Source organism: Hyperolius riggenbachi, chromosome 5 (genome assembly GCF_040937935.1).
Source record: "Hyperolius riggenbachi isolate aHypRig1 chromosome 5, aHypRig1.pri, whole genome shotgun sequence".
NCBI lineage: Eukaryota > Metazoa > Chordata > Amphibia > Anura > Hyperoliidae > Hyperolius > Hyperolius riggenbachi.
In genome coordinates, this window is record NC_090650.1 from 124585910 (window position 1) to 124599506 (window position 13597).

Sequence of the window (13597 nt, forward strand, 5' to 3'; positions counted from 1 at the left end):
CTACAAACTACACTGAACTCAGCTGCTAATCTCATTCATCTTTCTTCCTCTGATGCCCTTCTCTGTCAAGCTCCTTACTGGCTACCAATTAACCAGAGTATTCAGTTCAAACGCCTAACCCTAACCTACAAAGCTCTCCACAGTCTCTCTCCCCTGTACATCTCCTTACTAGTTTCCAGATACCAACCCAATTCTCAGATTGGCACATGACCTTCTTTTCTTCTCCTCTAGAATTGCCTCCTCGCATTCACATATACAAGATTTTGCACATGCTTCACCCCTCCTCTTGAATGCCCATCTGTCACTCTCCAACTTGATACCTTTAAACACTCTCTCAAAACTCACTTTTTAAAACAAGCATACGCTCTACCTCACTTCCCCTCTGTCTAGATATCCTGAAACACACTGCCTCTAGGTATGTTTATTGCATAGTACCCCACCTCTTGCCCTCCCCCCTCCCCCCCTGCATTCCTTTATATTGTAATCTGGCAAGGGCAGGGCTATCTCCCCCTTTAGTGTCTTGGTATTTACCATACATTTTATTCATCATGTTACTTTTGTCACTGTAATTTCCAATTCTGTATTTTTGTCGCCAATTTTGTATATTGGTGTATACCATCTGTCTGTATTATTATGTACTCCATGATTGTTTCTTACTTTGTACAGTGCCACAGAATATGTTGGAGCATTTTAGGGATTATTATTGATTTATAAAGCACCATTTCCCCAACTTTCAAGGGGCTAATAGGTTTCCATAAAATATATATTTTAAAGCACGGGGGTATTCTAGCACACAAATGACCCCACAGACAAACCTCTTTCCCTCGGCTCTCTGAGTGTAAAATTTAGCCCTGTTCACCATTCACATCTGAAATATTACCCAGCATCCATCCACATCTGAAATATTACCCAGCATCCATCCACATTACCCAGCATCCATCCACATCTAAAATATTACCCAGCATCCATCCACATCTGAAATATTACCCAGCATCCACCCACATCTGAAATATTACCCAACATCCATCCACATCTGAAATATTACCTAGCATCCACCCACATCTGAAATATTACCCAGCATCCACTCACATCTGAAATATTACCTAGCATCCATCCAAATCTGAAATATTACCCAGCATCCATCCACATTACCCAGCATCCATCCACATCTGAAATATTACCCAGCATCCATCCACATCTGAAATATTACCCAGCATCCACTCACATCTGAAATATTACCCAGCATCCACTCACATCTGAAATATTACCCAGCATCCATCCACATCTGAAATATTACCTAGCATCCACCCACATCTGAAATATTACCCAGCATCCATCCACATCTGAAATATTACCCAGCATCCATCCACATCTGAAATATTACCTAGCATCCACCCACATCTGAAATATTACCCAGCATCCATCCACATCTGAAATATTACCCAGCATCCACCAACATCTGAAATATTACCCAGCATCCATCCCCATCTGAAATATTACCCAGCATCCACCCACATCTGAAATATTACCCAGCATCCATCCACATCTGAAATATTACCTAGCATCCACCCACATCTGAAATATTACCCAGCATCCATCCACATCTGAAATATTACCCAGCATCCACCCACATCTGAAATATTACCCAGCATCCATCCACATCTGAAATATTACCCAGCATCCATCCACATCTGAAATATTACCCAGCATCCAGCCACATCTGAAATATTACCCAGCATCCATCCACATCTGAAATATTACCCAGCATCCATCCACATCTGAAATATTACCTAGCATCCACCCACATCTGAAATATTACCCAGCATCCACCCACATCTGAAATATTACCCAGCATCCATCCACATCTGAAATATTACCCAGCATCCATCCACATCTGAAATATTACCTAGCATCCACCCACATCTGAAATATTACCCAGCATCCATCCACATCTGAAATATTACCCAGCATCCACCCACATCTGAAATATTACCCAGCATCCATCCACATCTGAAATATTACCCAGCATCCATCCACATCTGAAATATTACCCAGCATCCATCCACATCTGAAATATTACCCAGCATCCATCCACATCTGAAATATTACCCAGCATCCACCCACATCTGAAATATTACCTAGCATCCACCCACATCTGAAATGGTAGTTTTAGATGAACTAACTCAGTGAAAATATTTCTATGGCATGTTCATTTCAGGGAAACAACAAGAGCAATACAATGAACAGAATTGTTTACTAACCGAATAAATCTCATTTGTAAACTCTCCCTATCATTGATTGTTTTCCACAGGGTTAAATACCTCCCATTTTAGCTGTGTGGAGTGTGCCATATTGCAGGAACTATAGGCGTTCCAAAGCAATGCCCTTTCAATTTTTCAATTTCAATCTGTTAAGAAAAAGAGCTCTGGTGTTTCACTGTTTAAACAGCCCATAATTTCTATTTTTATTGCTTTATTTTTTCATATATTTGAGCAAGACGTCAGCCCAGATGGATATATTTACACTGCACTGATGCAAAGCAATCATTTTAATCTTCGGCAATGCAATAACAGTACCTTGTGGATTTATAAAACTATTGTTCCCCTAATTTATATGAGACTATTTGCCGTGCTCAGATCAATCTCACCAGTAGCTATCTTCTATAAAAAAAAATAAACATTCTAGTACATGTTAATAAATTGAATAAAAACCAATATATTATTTAATGCTACTAAGTTAACAGAACAAGCATCTCTGGGGATAACAAGGATCAGGAGTCTTTTGAAATACAGATTACAGCATTGGTTTACTTACTAGTGGGACAGACACTTTCTTTTTAAAATGGAAATTATTCACAGTAAAAACTCATAAATGTGGAAACATACAGTGCACGTTTGCCTGACATTTCTACTATTTGTAATGCTTAGCTGAGCCGAGTCTAATCTAGCAGATATGGGGCCTTATTCAATTCCCTTTTTCTCCTTCGTTTCCTCCTAGGAGATAAGTTTTCATTTTCTGTTTAAAATAACTTTTCAATACTTTGCAAATGAAAAAGCACTAAACAGTAGGTGACAAAGTGCTGTAAAATTATTCTGAGTATGTTCTTTCATGCTGGTGGCTTAAAGGGAAACTGAGATGGTATAATTGTATGTGTTTATACTTACCTGGGGCTTCCTTTAGCGCCATAAGGTGTGTGGACTCCCTCGCCACCCTCTCGGACTCTCTGTTTACTTGATATTGATCCCGTTATCTGTCCAGCCGCACTCTTCTGCATCGTGCTTCCGTAGCCGACAGCGTTCTGCCTCTGTGCAGTAGTACTGCACAGGCACAGAATGCCACCAGGCATGGGAGCATGCGCAGAAGAGCACTACTGGCTGTGACTGGCCAAATTACCGGGATCCATATCAAGTGAACAGGGACATTTCCTCTTTAAAAAGGTGCTTGAGGTTTATTATTGTTGTGAGACGAGCTATTTATCTTATGAAGGGAGAGGACACGATAGGCCAGCAGATGCGCAAAGAACTTTTTAAACTGTTCTTTTTTTTTATTATTTATATAGCGCTAACATCTTCACACAGCACTGTACATACAGGTCCTTCTCGAAAAATTAGCATATTGTGATAAAGTTCTTTATTTTCTGTAATGTACTGATAAACATTAGACTTTCATATATTTTAGATTCATTACACACAACTGAAGTAGTTCAAGCCTTTCATTGTTTTAATATTGATGATTTTGGCATACAGCTCATGAAAACCCAAATTTCCTATCTCAAAAAATTATCATATCATGAAAAGGTTCTCTAAACGAGCTATTAAACTAATCATCTGAATCAACTAATTAACTCTAAACACCTGCAAAAGATTCCTGAGGCTTTTAAAAACTCCTAGCCTGGTTCATTACTCAAAACCGCAATCATGGGTAAGACTGCCGACCTGACTGCTGTCCAGAAGGCCATCATTGACACCCTCAAGCAAGAGAGTAAGACACAGAAAGACATTTCTGAACGAATAGGCTGTTCCCAGAGTGCTGTATCAAGGCACCTCAGTGGGAAGACTGTGGGAAGGAAAAAGTGTGGCAGAAAACGCTGCACAACGAGAAGAGGTGACCGGACCCTGAGGAAGATTGTGGAGAAGGACCGATTCCAGACCTTGGGGGACCTGCGGAAGCAGTGGACTGAGTCTGGAGTAGAAACATCCAGTGCCACCGTGTACAGGCATGTGCAGGAAATGGGCTACAGGTGCCGCCTTCCCCAGGTCAAGCCACTTTTAAACCAGAAACAGTGGCAGAAGCGCCTGACCTGGGCTACAGAGAAGCAGCACTGGACTGTTGCTCAGTGGTCCTAAGTCCTTTTTTTTTTTCGGATGAAAGCAACTTTTGCATGTCATTCGGAAATCAAGGTGCCAGAGTCTGGAGGAAGACTGGGGAGAGGGAAATGCCAAAATGCCTGAAGTTCAGTGTCAAGTACCCACAGTCAGTGATGGTCTGGGGTGCCATGTCAGCTGCTGGTGTTGGTCCACTGTGTTTTATCAAGAGCAGGCTCAATGCAGCTAGCTATCAGGAGATTTTGGAGCACTTCATGCTTCCATCTGCTGAAAAGCTTTATGGAGATGAAGATTTCATTTTTCAGCACGACCTGGCACCTGCTCACAGTGCCAAAACCACTGGTAAATGGTTTACTGATAATGGTATTACTGTGCTCAATTGGCCTGCCAACTCTCCTGACCTGAACCCCATAGAGAATCTGTGGGATATTGTGAAGAGAAAGTTGAGAGACACAAGACCCAGCACTCTGGATGAGCTTAAGGCCGCTATCGAAGCATCCTGGGCCTCCATAACACCTGAGCAATGCCACAGGCTGATTGCCTCCATGCCACGCCACATTGAAGCAGTCATTTCTGCAAAAGGATTCCCGACCAAGTATTGAGTGCATAACTGAACATAATTATTTGAAGGTTGACTTTTTTTGTTTTAAAGACACTTTTCTTTTATTGGTCGGATGAAATATGCTAATTTTTTGAGATAGGAATTTGGGGTTTTCATGAGCTGTATACCAAAATCATCAATATTAAAACAATAAAAGGCTTGAACTTCTTCAGTTGTGTGTAATGAATCTAAAATATATGAAAATCTAATGTTTATCAGTACATTACAGAAAATAATGAACTTTATCACAATATGCTAATTTTTTTAGAAGGACCTGTAGTACAAAACAAATAGTGGGGAGCCTAGATACACAAGACATTCAAAACTCTGTAAAATCAGGACATCCAGCATGATAATAGACATCAGAAAAAGAAACAGTAGATAGTCTTTGCCCTTGCAAGCTTTCAATCTAGAGGGTAGTGAGGTGGAAACACTAGGGAAGGAGGCATGGGTTAGCGGATGAGGCACTAAACCTCTGATGCTACCTATAGGCTTATCTGAACAGGTGTGTTTTGAGTACGTTTGAAGGCTTCCAGGCTCAGAGTATGACAGACTGGTTGCACAAGAGGGTTTAATCACGTTGTATTGGCACAAGATGGATTCTGACAAGGTGCTTTACTGTATGCACTTTCCTCTGTCTATTGAATTACCGAAGAAATTTGTACGTCTCTATTGTTAATGTCACAAACATTAAAATGGCAACGAGTTCTGAAACCAACAGTATTGACAGCAAAGTTTTCTAGTTTGAAAAAAGAGAGAGAATCAGGACAACAGACAAAGTTATCTCATCCCTGTAAATTAAATAATGAATACAAAACATGGCAGAAAGTTTCACCACATCCTTGTACATAGAAAGCATTGTTACAAGACTAAGGTGTGCTAAAGTCACGGTGCATTCTGCAAGATAATTAGTTATTTTGTGGGAAGAAGGCTGACTGTCATCTGAGGACGAGATAGGGTGAATAAATGTTCCAGAGAACTTAATATGAATCATCAAGCAGGACAGGAAAACTTCAGATTTGGCAGGATGAAATTATTAAGTATGCAAAAAGATTGCTTAGTTGAAGCCTTTAAAATCCAACTAGACAATATAAAAGAAAGGGCACATATAATTAATTTTCCACTTCAGACTAGAAGCAATTGAAATGTAAACCCACCTTAGCTTCCAATCAAATTGTAGCTGTTTCTTCTACAGAGCTGGTCACAAATAAATCTGAATATCTCATCAGGTAAACAAAAGGGCACAATTTGTTTTCTCTGACAGTTACTGGTGAGGAGTCCTTGCTTTACAAATACTGTATGTGTACAGATATTCAAGGAAGATGACGTGAAAACTTTTTTTCAATTAAAATAGCCAAAAAGTGTACACACAGTGGATTAGTCTTGAGGTCAATCAATTCCTACATTACCTTTGGGAATTTAAATTACAATTCAATTGCTTGACTCTTGATGAATGTTTTTTCTGAGAAACTTAAGGCATGTCCATGGGGGCATCCTGTCACCAGGTTATTTACTAACCTCTCTGTGTCCAGGATCCCCTCTCTATGACTCCAGCAGCATCTCTCTCATTATGTGGCACCACTGGAGTCATAGAGAAGGCTGCTAGACGTGGCTGAAGAGAGTTCCTGGAGGTGGGTAGTTTCTCAGGCATGCTTTGCTCACAACTCTGCATATGGGGGGGGGGGGGGGTTTCTTAATACCGGGAACACATCAGGCTACCTATGCGGGCAGGAGGAGGGAGGGCTATCTAATACTGGAGGCACATCTGGATACCTATACTGGAGAAGGGCACCTAATGCTGGAGGAACATATGGCTACCTATACTGGGGGGGACTACCTAACACTGGGGCACATCTGGCTACCTATACTGGGAGAGGGGTTGGAAGGTTACCTAAGCTGGGGTTGATTGGCCGGCATGTGTGACTGAAGCATTTATATGTTTTTATTAAGACAAGGGTGTCTTATTTTACAGGGCTGTGGGTTGGTTGACTGGTGTGATGAAAAAAAGGTTTTTGATGTGGAAATGTGGCTGGATGACTTGTAGAAGGAGAATCTAGCAGAACCACTTTCCACCTCCTCTTCCCATTCCCCCTCCCCCTTTCACCAGGGCCCTCAAGCTTCATGTCAACCTATATGACTACTGATGTGGCCATGTGTAAAGCTAAGACTTGTCAATAATGTTGTTTATTTATAAAGCCTCCTTTGTAGTGAAGTCTAGGGACATACCGGAAACCAAAAGATTTTTTAGTAAATGGTAAACTATGCACGTTTACAATGAGGTTTCGCATAATATGAGGCTCCCACTTACAAGATTAAAAAAGGAACATCTACAGATACCACTTTAATGGGAATTTGATAACAACTAGCATGAGACCTACGTCTAGTACCCACAACACATTTTTGCGGCAGTCTTTCCCACAAAGTGCCTTTTTTTGTGATGAACTATTGTGATCATGTAACATCGTTAACTAAGCTTAAATAAACAATGTTTTGCGGCATGTGGCGATCGCGTCTGTCAGGACAGATCCCATTGCGGAATATCCTGCCGAACCCCATAGACTCAAACTCTAATTACTGAAATCGTTCAAAGTCTTGTTCACCCCTCCCGTTTGTTCCAGCGGTAAGCCATTGCAGAAAATGGATTGGGGAATGCTTGTTTGTTGTATCTTTCATTACCGCAGATCCCCCGATCCATCTTCCTGTGAGTATGTAACTTAAAGTAAATGTCTTTCAAGAATGCAGGAATGCATTAGTTTGATGCCAGCAAACTACATTGTAGAATTTCTGTCATTCTAGAACACCTGCCATTTATTAATAAAGTATCTGTTTCTATTTTTAAGGGTTTAGGATATATAACTAGGAAGAGCTTTGTAATAACAGTCCTATTGACCATGAAGCACAAAGAGTTCTCTGAGAGGTACTTGAGCACGGCTCACAAACTAGATGATTGATTTTCTTCTAAAAATCATGATCTTCCACTGGTTATCAGAACACTTCACTTGACAGCAATGTGATCCAGATGAGCTGAGCCCCTAGCAGTGCCCACTACAGCAACAACTGAACTTGTGTTTTCCTTTTTAGAAGCCTCTGAACTGCAATTGCTTTGTGAATGCTGCTTTATAGTATACAAGGAAGAATAACAATAATGCAGAGGATAAGAGGCTACTTTGGCCTACATGTCTGGGTATAGCAGGCATTGAATCACAGGGACAAAATGGAAAGAGTGGAAATATGGGTGAAAAAGAACACAGCTTAAACGTCTCCTTTCTCTACCTGAAAGAGTTAATATTCAGCTATGCACCAGTCGAGACCCTGTCGACCCAAGTCAGACTACTGCAACCCTCACTGATAAGGAATTACAGCCATAAAAGACTTTCTTGGCAGAGAAATGGGCTTCTCAGAGCAGGGAATAGATACATGAGGTAAATATTTCATACATTTTAGCTCTCAGAGACATAGGACAGACTGTATCATTGAGCTGAGATAAAACAATAAACCTACTTTAAAGTGGTATAAAAACTCTGAAATAAAATTCAATAAAAATGTGTTTTCCTACTTTTATTACCCATTCAGTTACCACATTTGCTTTTTGTGCAAGGAGAGGGAAGGGTCCTATAGAGCAGTGTTTCTCAAACCTGTCCTTATGACCCCCAAATGGTGCATATTTTGCAGGCAACCTCACCTATGCACAGATGGGGTAATCAGTGTCTGAGCTACATGGAATCCACCTAGCTGAGAAACTAATTACTCCACCTGTGCATAGGTGAGTCTTCCTGCAAAACATGCACCGTTGGGGAGTCACAAGGACAGGTTTGAGAAACACTGCTATAGAGCCTTCCCATTCTCTTCATGGTCCCCTCATTCCCCAGCAGGCTTCACCATTCAAATCTCCCACCAAAGTAGACTTTGAAAGTCTTCGAACGCACTTCCGAAGATGGGCAGCTCTGTACTGTGCGCGCGTGAGTGCATGAGACAGGGTGCTCGCGCATGTGCAGTATGGAACGGCCCCTCTTCGGAAACCCGAGTATTCGAGTATATATTTTTATTTTCACTTCAGATTCCTTTAATACATAAATATAGCAGCTAGAAAGTCGAAGCTCGTGTACACAATACCAGATACTAAGGAGAGGGAAGCCTCAGGATCCAATTGAGGCTTTCCTCTCGATTTTGCTATTCCCCGTCGCTGAGCACAGCTCACCGGAAGATTAGCAACAATGCATTGTTGCTAATCAGATCGGAGGCGCGCAGCTCCTCTTCGGTGTACATGGCCGTGCAATAGCCGACTGAGCTCACCCGTGCTCGCGGAGTAAGCCGGAGCCGCGTGTTGCGTTGTAACATGTCTGGGAACACTTTATTGCACAATGCATGTGATTTCCCATTGGGTTAACTTGTGCCGGGGCCACCGATTCAGGCTGAAATGGACCGCCACCGCATCTGCCGTGCATTGCTAGACAAGTGTAAAAAAGCACTAAGCCGCGGTAGTTTCCTCCCGGAGTGCCTGTGTGTACTTCAGCAGGATGATTTGTGTTTAAGCCGAAACAAGTTTAACTGAGCAAAAATGATAGACTGCAGTTTATTTCCTTTCAGCCAATCATCAGTGTAGCATAATCACATGACTTCATTACTACCAGGAAGTAAACTTTTTTTTTTTTCTTAACTTAAATTGCTGTGAATAAGTTCTATTGTGTGGCTGCCCCACATGCGGAATCATTGCAGGGTTAGGTTCACTTTAAGTAGCATCTATTTCAAAAAAGGCACTTGCGGCTTATTGTCACTGTGTAGAAAACACTGTTCTAACATTGGCAACATACAATGTTATTCCCACAAAAGCCTCAGACTTTTAACGCTAAAGCAATCTTCAATGGACCAAGCAGTTTGTACCGGAGTTTAACAAGTTTCTCACATTTTCGTATAGGTGAAACTCTAATTTCAAATAGATGAAAGCACCTCATCCAGGATCACATTAATCTCTGTCACCTCTGCAGCGCGTAAGGCTCCAAGAAGATCATACACAGTATTTAATCAATCAAATGTCGGCTGAGTGAAAGTATACAGGGAGTTCCTGTCCAGCATGAAACCGCTGTCGGCTAGAACGCGCGGCCTTGTCTGGAAGGAGGCTAGACAATTCGATCAATGGCACTTTCAATGCAGAGAGAGAATATTAGATTTTGAGATGGTAAGATATAGTGGAAAACTATAAAAACTATAAAAAAAATCTGCATAATAAAACTTCATAATATCATTGTATGTGCACAACGGTGACATTACATTTGCTTTGTATGTTTTAATGCTACAATCAATTACATACAATGATTATGTATATAAAGTACACTTTTCACAGGGGAAAAAAAGTTTTCAAATAGGACTGCACACTCAATGAATACAAAGAGAATATCCACACCACAATGTGTTCTTTCATGCAAAAAAATTAAAATGAACCATCAAAATCAATAGCCCATGTCCAAAAGCACAGCAGGAGAATCACTGTATGGTGGCGACAACTCCTATTTCAGGCAGTTGCCCTCTCTCAAGTCGCTCAGCACTAAATCACCCACTTCCAAAGCTCCCTTAAATGCCAACTCTATACTTGAAACTAACCAATAATATGGTCAACGCTCAAGGCGAAGCGGATAGGAAACAGTTAAGTAAAAAGCATATACCTGCCCTAATCTCCACCTGTTAAAGGTTACAACCAATTAAGAAACTGGGAAATAGCTCCACCTTCGGGATCAAAAGATAGAAATCACTTATGACAATCAGTTTACCCCTTTAGGACCGAAGTGCGCTGAAGCAGATGGAAATCTCCACAATCACAGAAGCAGAGTACCCAGTATATATTCGTAGAGGAGAATTCCAACTAGCAGGTGGAGCTGTGGAGTACAGAGGAATAAGTCCTCTGTACAGCCACAGATGCCAGATTAAAATTGCACGATAAAGCAAGACTGGGCAACAAAGTAGCAACTCAGAAGAAAGCAAGAACAGAGACAGACTATATGAATGTCTACCAATCTAGTCGCCACCTGGCAACGGTAGACATATCACAACAGAACAGACTAGAGAGAGAAAGCTAATCGCAAGAGAGGCGATTTCTATCAGCAACACAAGACTGAGCAAAGACAAAGCATGAATGGAGTAAAGGAAGACACAGCAAATAACTACAATCTGAATACCAAGGAAAATAACAAATGAATTAACTAAACGCGGTCTCTGCACGTTACGCGCAACAGTGACAAGCGCGTTAATAGTACGGTCACCGCACGTTAAGCACAACAGTGACAAAACGTACCACCCCTGACTAACAAATGAACCGGAGAACAAAGACAAACAGATAGCGGGGACGCTTGCTAATCGGTTGCCTAACACCAGACAACAGCAAGTGTTCGTTCCAGACAAAACAGACTGAAGGAGTAACCAGTAGCAACCGCTGCCAAGGTCATACTCCAAGATTCAGACAAGAAAGATTCGCCGCCTCTAACGCTAGGGCGAATGCGATCTAGGAACAGAACAGAACGATTCACTATCAGCCACCGCTGGAGATAGTACAATCGCAAGGACATGACAAGGCAAGAATAGGCAGTACAAATTATACACAAACCTGACTGCACTAATAGGAGTGCAAAATGCACTCCCCAAGAATTAACTACACTTGAATATTCGCAACAAGATACACAGATGCTGAGGCTCTAAGGTTAGTCTCACTAGACAATCAGCCTTGCAAACCGACAAAAAGGCCTCTTTTCCCTGGACTGAACTATGCAACCTGCATAGGGAACCAAACTGTCCAGGGAATCAAGGCCAGCAGAGCGAATTCTGACACAATGGACTGGGAAGATTTTAGGAACCCCTGTATGGGCTTTGTATGGACAAAGCAGAAAATAGATATTTATATTATCTGATATTTAACTCTTTGTGTTGACATGCTTTACAAGGTTTATGAAGTACATACATGGATTCAACATTTGATGCCAGCATATGGTGAATTTATTTTTTCTGGACTGTATATTTTGGGCCATTGGTGAAGCAACCTTGATCCTTGAAACATGTATCAGGCAAATAATACCATGACATTTGCTGTAACTAACTGTGAATAATTTGTTTAGTGAGATGTTTACTAGAGCCTGGTGGACACGAGTTTCTTTACCTACTTTACCTATGGACTATGCATTTATGGTGTACAGCTATAAATAAAGGATGGTCAGTTCCATATTTGTGGCATGATATTATTAGACATGATGTTTTACTTGTGCCTATAAATAAATTAACCAATCTTTGTATTTAGCATTTCAGGCCTCCACAGTCTGATCCTTCACTTTTGAAATTACAAAGTGTGAAGCATTACTTGATTGTAGAGTTTGCGTCTATATTAGAATTTGCTTTATTTAGCTTTTCTTGTTTCCTTTTGGGTTTAGTTGGGCTTTTAATGAGCAATGACTGCTTCAACTGAAGTAAAATTACCTCCATTTTCTCTAAACTTTTATTCTTATCTGCGATGGAATAAACCCAACCATGTACATACAAGACTGACAGTGTAAATTAGAACATTTAATTACCAACTGGTACAGCCAGATGTTAAATGTACTGGGGGTCATATTATTTAATTATAACACCAGGCCCCAGTGGAATAAAGGATCTGGCATTACCACACTGCTGCAACACACCAGTAGCATTACGCAATACCACACAATTAAAACTACTTATATGCTGAATAAATTCTTCTAAAGAAAGTTTCCATGGGAACAGTGTTCTGCAGTATGGTCCCAAGCATGCAGCTGTTGTATAGCTGCTTATATAGGAGGCATATATTAAAGCCCTAGTTCAGTCTCTAGTTTGTATATAAAGATAGTATACAGTAGATTGCATATAAAGATATCATTATTTTTAAGGCACTGTTTTTTTGTATTGCACATAAGCCATGTTTTTATTGTAAATTGCTATCAACTGGATTGCTGGGTATGCAAAGCTAGCTCCCTATGTGAATGTCAGATATACAGTGGCTTGCAAAAAGTATTCGGCCCCCTTGATGTTTTCCACAATTTGTCACATTACTGCCACAAACATGAATCAATTTTATTGGAATTCCACGTGAAAGACCAATACAAAGTGGTGTACATGTGAGAAGTGGAACAAAAAATCATACACAATTCCAAACATTTTTAAAATATAAATAACTACAAAGTGGGGTGTGCATAATTATTCAGCCCCCTGAGTCAATACTTTGTAGAACCACCTTTTTCTGCAATTACAGCTGCCAGTCTTTTAGGGTATGTCTCTACCAGCTTCTGTACATCTAGAGACTGAAATCCTTGCCCATTCTTCTTTGAAAAACAGCTCCAGCTCAGTCAGATTAGATGGACAGCGTTTGTGAACAGCAGTTTTCAGATGTTGCCACAGATTCTGGATTGGATTTAAATCTGAACTTTGACTGGGCCATTCTAACACGTGGATAGGTTTTGTTTTAAACCATTCCATTGTTGCCCTGGCTTTATGTTTAGGGTCATTGTCCTGCTGGAAGGTAAACCTCCGCCCCAGTCTCAAGTCTTTTGCAGACTCCAAGAGGTTTTCTTCCAAGATTGCCCTGTATTTGGCTCCTTCCATCTTCCCATCAACTCTGGCCAGCTTCCCTGTCCCTGCTGAAGAGAAGCACCCCCAGAGCATAATGCTGCCACCACCA

The 13597-nt window shown here is 40.9% G+C and overlaps 1 protein-coding gene across 1 annotated transcript in view; it reads right to left on the reverse strand.

The window, feature by feature from the left end:
• The window catches only part of OSBPL10 (oxysterol binding protein like 10), a 631331-nt gene that overhangs the window by 417360 nt on the left and 200374 nt on the right, over positions 1–13597 (reverse strand). The gene's annotated exons all lie outside the window — the stretch shown is intronic.